Source organism: Etheostoma cragini, chromosome 8 (assembly GCF_013103735.1).
Source record: "Etheostoma cragini isolate CJK2018 chromosome 8, CSU_Ecrag_1.0, whole genome shotgun sequence".
In the NCBI taxonomy this organism is placed as follows: domain Eukaryota; kingdom Metazoa; phylum Chordata; class Actinopteri; order Perciformes; family Percidae; genus Etheostoma; species Etheostoma cragini.
In genome coordinates, this window is record NC_048414.1 from 26,907,746 (window position 1) to 26,916,067 (window position 8,322).

The following is an 8,322-nucleotide window of genomic DNA, read 5'->3' on the forward strand; positions in this document are numbered from 1 at the left end:
TCAACTATAACTACATAAAACGGTTCCAGATAGGCCTGCGCGATTAATCGTTATAAAATCGCGATCTCGATTAACCCTGTTCACGATTCAATCTTTCAATTGCAATTCTCTCCCATCTCTTCATGGGAGCATGTGGTGATGCGCAGTGCACTATATGTAGGTGCCAAAAAAACAAAACACCTGGCAGGGAATCGGGATAGCAATTCGAAGCAAAAAAATATATATTGTGACTCATATTTCCCCCGAATCGTGCAGGCCTGGTTCCACAGGTTTGTGCATCTTTATTATGGATGTCTGAACAGCACTGGTTGCATTTTTTTTTCATATAACGCTGGCCAATAATGAGTTTTTTTTTTTTATTTTTTTTTTTATCTAGACAGGAGTTTAAATGAAGCACAATGGCTGTTCAGTCATCAGACATATTGAAAAAGTCTATCTTCATTACTTTACACTAATTTAGCTCCTGGGCTGGCTTGTGACCTGACTGTGAAGTGACTGCTTCAACAAAGGGAAGAACTTGCACTCTAAACACATTGACCCAATTATTTCACATTCAATGCTGTACAAATTATGAGCAAGTCTTGTTGTGGCAGTATTCATTCATCTCGGTTGAGAGGGCACCCAGCAGTAATACGGACAGTCAGCCAACATTTTTCTTTGGTGAAAGTGTTTTTTTCCTCCAGGTAAGAAGGGCTTGGTGAGAGGTGACGGGAAGTTGTTCCCTCTCTCGCTGTTCCTTCCTGGGAAGGATAGTTATACACGTCTCGGGCTGAGATCAGAGGCTGGAGGAGGATAGCAGCTCACGGATCTCACCCAGTATCATTTTTTTAAAGATGGTTGCAATTGCAAGTGTAGATTGATGTAAAATATCTCTTGTGTGACGCACGCATTGGAAAAACTGCTAGAGGCTCTGGTGTCTGAAAGTTTGATTTGGAAACACATTATACTCTTTAGTTGGAGAGAGAAACCTGGTACATGATAAACAATCATGGACATTTTGAAAAGGATAGAGCATAATAGTATGGTAATGATGAATACAAATCATAATCTTATAAGGGTGAGGGAAAAAAAATCAATATAATGTAGTATCACCATATTTTTAGTGGCAATACTGTATCAATACACAGACACCAAGCATTGATCTTTTATTATGTGTTTTGGTCAGTTTGTGTGCTTGACAATCCCATTTATTGCAACAATATAATATAAGTGATATGAACAAACAGAGAAATATATCTTTTTAGATAAAACAGATGTTGACAAAGTTTCCTTTTGGCGACATCATTTGAAATTGGGATAAATTAGAAGTTGGGAAAAAGGTTATAAATTGCAATATATTGCAGAATATTGCAATGTGTTTCAAATCGCAATAATAACGTATCGTGGCAAAAATAACGTGATGATGTTGTAACGGGAGGCGTCTGGTGATTCCTACCACCTTAATCTTACCATAATCACACATTTTTCTACCAAATAGGGCCATTTTATTTCTTTATTTTATTAGAATGGCTGCTAGCTTTAATGTGACAGACGGATGTGCATCTAAAGGGTTTTTCCTAAAGGATTTGCACTGACTTACAGTATGTAAGCCATGATAGTGGGTTTAAAGTTGTGCGTTGTAGTTTGATTAAATGCACTAACTTGACTACTAAAGTGTTTTGCAATGCATTGAAAAGACAGACATCATCTGTGTCTAGCCAGCTGCATTCACCAGCCTTGCGTGTGCTAAATGTACCTGTGTAGGTGTGGGACAGCTGACTCATTTCAAAACTCTCCAGGAACTATAGCGCTTCTTTTCCCTACATCCTCTGCTTTTTTCTCCAGTTTGTTCATTCATGAAGAGCTTCAGCACCCACGCTAAAGTTGATTAAAAAGAGGGATAAAAAAACATCTTTTGGAAATTGATCTTACTGCCTTAATTCAAAATTATAAGAAAAATCCAACCTTTTAAGGACACTATTTTTCTTTGTGAATAAATAATGTATTGTTAATAAAATACAGGGGGCATAAGCATACACACTCCTATGTTAAATTCCCATAGAGGCAGGCACGTTTTTACTTTTAAAGGCCAGTTATTTCATGGATCCAGGATACTATGCATCCTGATAAAGATAAAGAAAAAGAAATAACTGGCCTAAAATAAAACTGTGCCTGCCTCTGTGGGAATTTAACAAGGGGGTGTGTTTACTTTTGCCCCCTGTATTTTAAGGCAGAACATTTATTTATTTACAGAACATTATTACATAGCCATGGTATGTTTGCTCTTGAGTTGATGAGAAGCTAGAAGCAGCAGGTTTGTGTTGGCAAGAGATACCATTGCAGAACTCCAAACAATCTAGCTCAAAGTTGCCAGTTTAAATGCCCAAATTACATTTTATTTCAGAAAATGTATAACCCTTAATGTATTCATCTTTGGCAGCTGGTGAGAGTAAATGGTATATTACAGTCTGAGGAGTCTGCGATGGGCTCCCATCCACTGCCTCCCACTGCGTTATTTTTTGCCTACGCGTAATTAATTTGAGTTATTCATCTCACACCTTCACCTCATTGATTATGCCTTGCTTAATGACCCTCCGTGTGTCCAGTCAGGATAGGAAGCCTCCAGGTCTAAGCTGGCAGATATCTAAAAAAAATGTCTTATCATAATGTAACAGGGCCTTTTAAATCGCTGCTGTGACTTAAAGTAGAGCAGAAGAGAGAAGCTAATTTGCGTAGCCTTTTTATATAATTCAGGGTGCAACGTGATAAGTAAAAAATAACTGATACATTGCGTTGGCTTTTTCAGCAGTGGGAGTAAAAATACGAGAGTGGCATTTAGAGCTGGAGGGAAGTAATGTGAAATGTGAATTTTGTTATTGATACTGTCAAACTCTTAGATGGGTGTTTTGTAGTGCTCTCAAACAATTCATAAATGTAATCACGATTAATTGCATTAATGTCATAGTTAACTCGCAATTAATCGCAGTTAATTACACCTTTTTATCTATTGTAAATGTCCCTTGATTTCTTTTTGTCCCGTTATTTAAAATCGGTTGACGTTAACACCGTTAGTAACATGCTTTTTAGCACTGGTATTATCGTAAATAAACTGCTCTTGTCATGTGCATGCCATATATTCTGTTACCACCTTTATGTAACTATGGAAGGATTTCTCTTCTTTCAACGCAACGTCCTGCTATACCATGGAAACTTAGGGTGACCTTGTAAATACCAAGTTAATTGACGTTAACCCTTACTCTTCCTTGTTGCGGTTTGGTATTAAGTGGGAACTTAGTTAGAAAATAAATTGAACCTCTCCCCCGGGCAGGACATTCAGATCACCGGCGGTTATGTTACTAGCCACCTTTCTTTAGTCGGTCATGTCCCATCTCTGGATGAGTCTTCCCAATCCACTTCTTTCCTGTTCTATCTCACTAGTGATAGGAGGAGAATTTCATTGGTCGAGCCAGTCCCACCGACAGTGTGTAATACTCTTTGAGTAAAACTACATACAGTGTTAGGGAAAACAAATGCAAAGACAAACCCACTCAACAAAAATGTCAACTAATAACACTTAAAATAATTGTTTTCCAAATTGGCATATTTAATAAATAGTTTCAGATATAAAAATCCAAATAAGAATTGGTTCTACTACAAGTGAGATTTTTCCATTAATTACTTAAAATTATAGTTTGTGGTTAGTTGTGCCTTATTCTGTACAAAACACTTGAAACATATTGGTTACTAGGCGTGGGAATCTCTGGGCTCCTCCATCCAATTTGATTCTAAACTGATAATCAATGCAATTTTTTCATGATTTCACACACGATTTAAAAAAAAATATACACATGAATCTGAGTTTGTTAGATTTCAACATGTGCAGTATTTGTCACACACAAGTTTTGATGCAGTGTTTTCTGTAATGAGTTTTTTTTTTTCCCCATGTTATGGAATTCTCACTGTATGAGGTTTTTTTTAACATAATATACGTCCCCCCAGCCGGCCTATGGTCCCCCAGTGGCTACAAATGGTGATAGGTGTAAACCGGGCCCTGGGTATCCTGCTCTGCCTTTGAGAAAAGGAAGCTCAGATTGGCCGATCTGAAATCTTGCCCCTTATGAGGTCACACATAACATAAGGAGTTTTTGTTATCACATTAAGAGGACTAAATATGTGTCAAGATACATGTTACAACACAAAAATGATACAGATACTGGTGTATTGAATGGTAGCGTTGGGAATTTTACACACTGCAGTTCTTGTTTGAGATTTCAGGCCGTGGGCATGTTAGGTCAGACATTTTGTGAAGTGTGATCATTTGTATTAGGACGTTGAGGGCTAAAAGTAAGAATGTGATTGGTTCACACATGGATCTTAGAGGGAGCTCTGCTTGTGTTTTGTTGTAACCTTATCTCTGCCTCTGTTTTCAGTAGGCCTGCGTGGTTCGGGGAACAATACAAATCCCTGTGAATGGTGAATGGTTCCTGGATGATGTAAAAGCTCTTTGAGTAGTTGTTAAGACTAGAAAAGCGCTATATAAAAATACAGTACATTTACATGAATCATCACCACAAGCCTGTACACATTGAGGCTCCGATGAAGAGAAGGGAGAGCATTAAAATCTAATTTATACAGTCGTATGTTTGTAACTCACAGAAGAAAGTAGTAGCATTTGTGATGCAGTCGGCGTGTAAAATTAAATAAGAATCAAAGTCATAAAAAAAAAACAGGGTTAATCGAGATTCACAATTTTACAACACTAATTGTGCAGGCCTAGTTTTCAGATACATGTTGGTATATCTTTTCTCTCCTACTTTTCCCCCTCAGCCTGAAGCAGAATCTGAGCTCATTTCCCACCCCCCTTGTAGGGAATCGTAGGTCTCAGGCTATGTTTATCTTGCTCTTTCCCTTCTCCCTGACAGAAGCCGGCTGTGTGTACGAAGGGAGGTTGTGTCTCCTGCCAGTCTAACCTGAAACACAGAGAACAGTGGAGGCTGTCTCCCAAAGTGACAAATCTTTAGCCCCTCTCCCCCCCCCCCCCATTGCTCAGGTCAAATCTGGGCAAGAACTTGGATAACCTCTGACAACTTTCCTGGACAACATACAACCTTAAATGCTCAATCAGATGAGTGAGACCTTAAAGACTGTTAAAAGATGGTCATGCAATAGCTACACGATATAGATTGTTAAAATAACTGCAGGGTGGGGGTTGTGGTAGTGTAGTGAAACTATACCATGGTAACGGACCACCACAGTCCGAACACGACAAAGGGAGTTACCTATTTTAAGTAAGATTAAATGGGAAGTCTGGCAACACCCCCCACCCCTCTCCTCCCGCAAGACTCAGAATAGAACAACTAAACCACACATCCTCCCACAGAGTATCAAAATTAGTCTCCTTTTAAAACTTTAAAAGTTGACCTAGTTCTGCCTTCACCATGTCTTCTTAGGACCCGTAGTTCCTTTTTTTTATTCACCATTTGTTTTTCTTTAGATAGAGATTTTTAGATGTTTAAAATGTCATTAAAAATGTCAGTTTCTAAGGCTACCTCTCCAATTTCTTAGGGAACTGTGACAACTTGATGGATCTGGGATCATCCCTTAAAATATTTCTATTGCCTAAAGGCATTACTAGGACTGACATAGGGCCAGTGTTATTAAGATGTTATTATCTAGATTTGGGTGCATAAACATGCCAGATACTGGATGGCTTTGTCAATGTTGAATTCTAAACTCTTTCAGCCATGTTTTTGCATGATGCTCTAAAGCCATGCATGGTATGGCAAACGCAGGGTCAAATTCCCAGTAATGTAGATGTTTCAGTTAATTTTGTACTACCCATAGTATTTTTAGTTTACCTATGTAGGTTTTTAGAACATCGGAGTATGGGTTAGTTTTTGTAAATCATAATGACTAGGAAGAACAAAAATATCATGTTTTGCTTCTTCATTTCTTGTTTGTGTTTCTTAGCAATAGTTTACAGGATGGTTGAGTGGATGAAAAATGACATGATGCTTCTGATTTTTCTTTTATTGGAGTAAAGGCAACGGAACAGGTGGCTGCTGTTAGGAGAGAAACAATGTTTGAGCAATCCTGTAGCAGAAGCAGTGGTGTAAATGCACTGCACCAAATGAAAAAAACAAATGTCTGCTTCATTATCCCAAAACATCCCCACTCTCCCCCTTATACAGTTTAAAGAGAAATATGTGTGATGTCTGCTACTGGATGCTGGAGTGTTAATTGTTGCTGCACATGCTGGTGCCACCCTATTGGTGTATATCTAGGTCATATGGCCATCCATTAGTCCTGCCCTCACTGGAGACGGGGGTTAACAGGGTTGGGGGTGCTAAAGAGAGGACAGATGGTAGTGATGGACGGATGGAGTGAGAGTCTGGACTTAATGTATGCCATCATATTAGCAACAGCTGGCTTTATGTCTGTCAGTATTGCAATTTGCAAGACTCACACATACGCTTAGCACATACTCTGCAGTGTGCACATGCACACACAATGGAGTTTTTAGTCAAGACCACATTTGTGTTTGTGGTTTGGTCACTTAGTCTTCTTTTAAAATTGATATTACGCTAGTGAGTACTGTTTAAGAATGGTGTCCTTCTATACCAATTTTCTTTTCTTTCTTTTCCTTTAAAATATTTATAGCTCTTGTGTCCAATTCTCAAAGGCTAAGTTTCCATTTTGGGGGAATTGTTAACTATGCATGTCTTTTATTTTTATGTTATGGGTTAGTCAGAGACAAAAGTTAGGTATGTGTCTGCGTGTGTGTGTGTACTTGGGCGGCCAGTTTCAGCTTAATCAGATGCCTTTGATATTTTTTTAAATGTAGCATAGTGACATCAGACATGGCAGAACTTGTTGATTTATTAATACGCATATTATAATCCCATAGAGCTCCTGGCAGTGCAGTAGCAACCAGCATCGTGTTAGCTGAAGATGTGTAACCAACCCTTCCCAACCTTTTTTGTGTCAGACACCATTTTTACATCGATAGCGTTGTGCGGACCCGTTTTTTTGTTGTTGTTGCCACCAGCGTCTCCTTCCAGGCAGCGTGGCAATGCGTTAAGGTTAGGGTCAGCAGCCTGGAAGGCGACGTTGGAGGCAAAAAAAAAACTCGTACTCGGTACTCTAGTCGCTTCCTTTTTTGGAACTAACTCATCCTCATAGTTAGACCAGTCAAGCATGCTAACAAAATACAGGTCAGAACATGTAAACATGTTCCCTTCCCGACATCTCGCCCTGTTTTCCCTCCCTCGTCCTCCCAGTCATTTAATGATTACTAAAAACGAGCATGCCCCATGCCATGTGAGAGCAAGACCAGTGCTTTCACCACAACAAGGTAACTGTGGGTCAGAAACTTTTTTTTTCTTTTTTCTGTCCTTCTCATAGTGCGAGGTCAGTGTGAGAAACAGGTTTGCATGTTATTGACTGGCCTGGTGCTGTCACCTCCCGGTTATCTATCTTATCTTCAAGTTGTTCCTGTCACTGGGTAAATATTGGCCTAGCGCCCTTGTAGCATGACAGCAGTAGATGGAGTAATTGTTAGCCTAGCTTGGCAAACTGTACGTGCTGTGGACAGTGAGTGGTGAGAGCCGAGGTTTAGCACCACTGCATGTTGTGTTTCAGTTTTAATTGAAGGTCAGTCAAAGGGGAGAAGGACTGCTTAGAACATGCAAAATAGGGGCTTGAATTTCTCCTTGGATTCTCATTGGACCAGTTCCTCTCATGTTTGTTTTTTTCTTCCCTTTTAAAATCTATTTTTATCTAATGCAACTTAAAAAACTGAGAATAAAAAAAATGTCATCTATTTACTGATAGACCGATTTTAATTGCCGGCCGATATATATATTTGTTTTTCTGGCATTATTTACGGACGAGGTCCACAGGCAGCTCTGTGTTGCTGGAGACGCCGCAGTTCACGTGCAGACCATGCACAAAGGACATTTTTAAGAAATGGCAGAGCAGATTCCAAAAACAAATCCAGTTCAGGCTTTACATTTTTATGATGTAAAGTGAGGGAGTAAAAGCAGGATCAGCTTCAAATATTGGCTCAAGAAAATCGGCGGCCTGTATCGGTCATCGGCTAAGGCTGATGAAGAAAAGAAATCGGCATCTAATAAATCCATATCACTCGACCCCTACTTCTATTACAGTTTTGCTCCTAGCCAGGTCACATAAGGTTAAAGGTCCCATGACATGGTGCTCTTTGGGATGCTTTTATATAGACCTTAGTGGTCCCACAAGCCGTATCTGAAGTACAGTGGGTACGGAAAGTATTCAGACCCCTTTAAATTTTTCACTCTTTGTTTCATTGCAGCCTTTTTCCAA

At 39.3% G+C, this 8,322-nt stretch overlaps 1 protein-coding gene across 7 annotated transcripts in view; it reads left to right on the forward strand.

Moving 5' to 3' along the window:
* The window catches only part of osbpl5 (oxysterol binding protein-like 5), a 52,039-nt gene that overhangs the window by 21,305 nt on the left and 22,412 nt on the right, over window positions 1-8,322 (forward strand). The window lies entirely within an intron of this gene.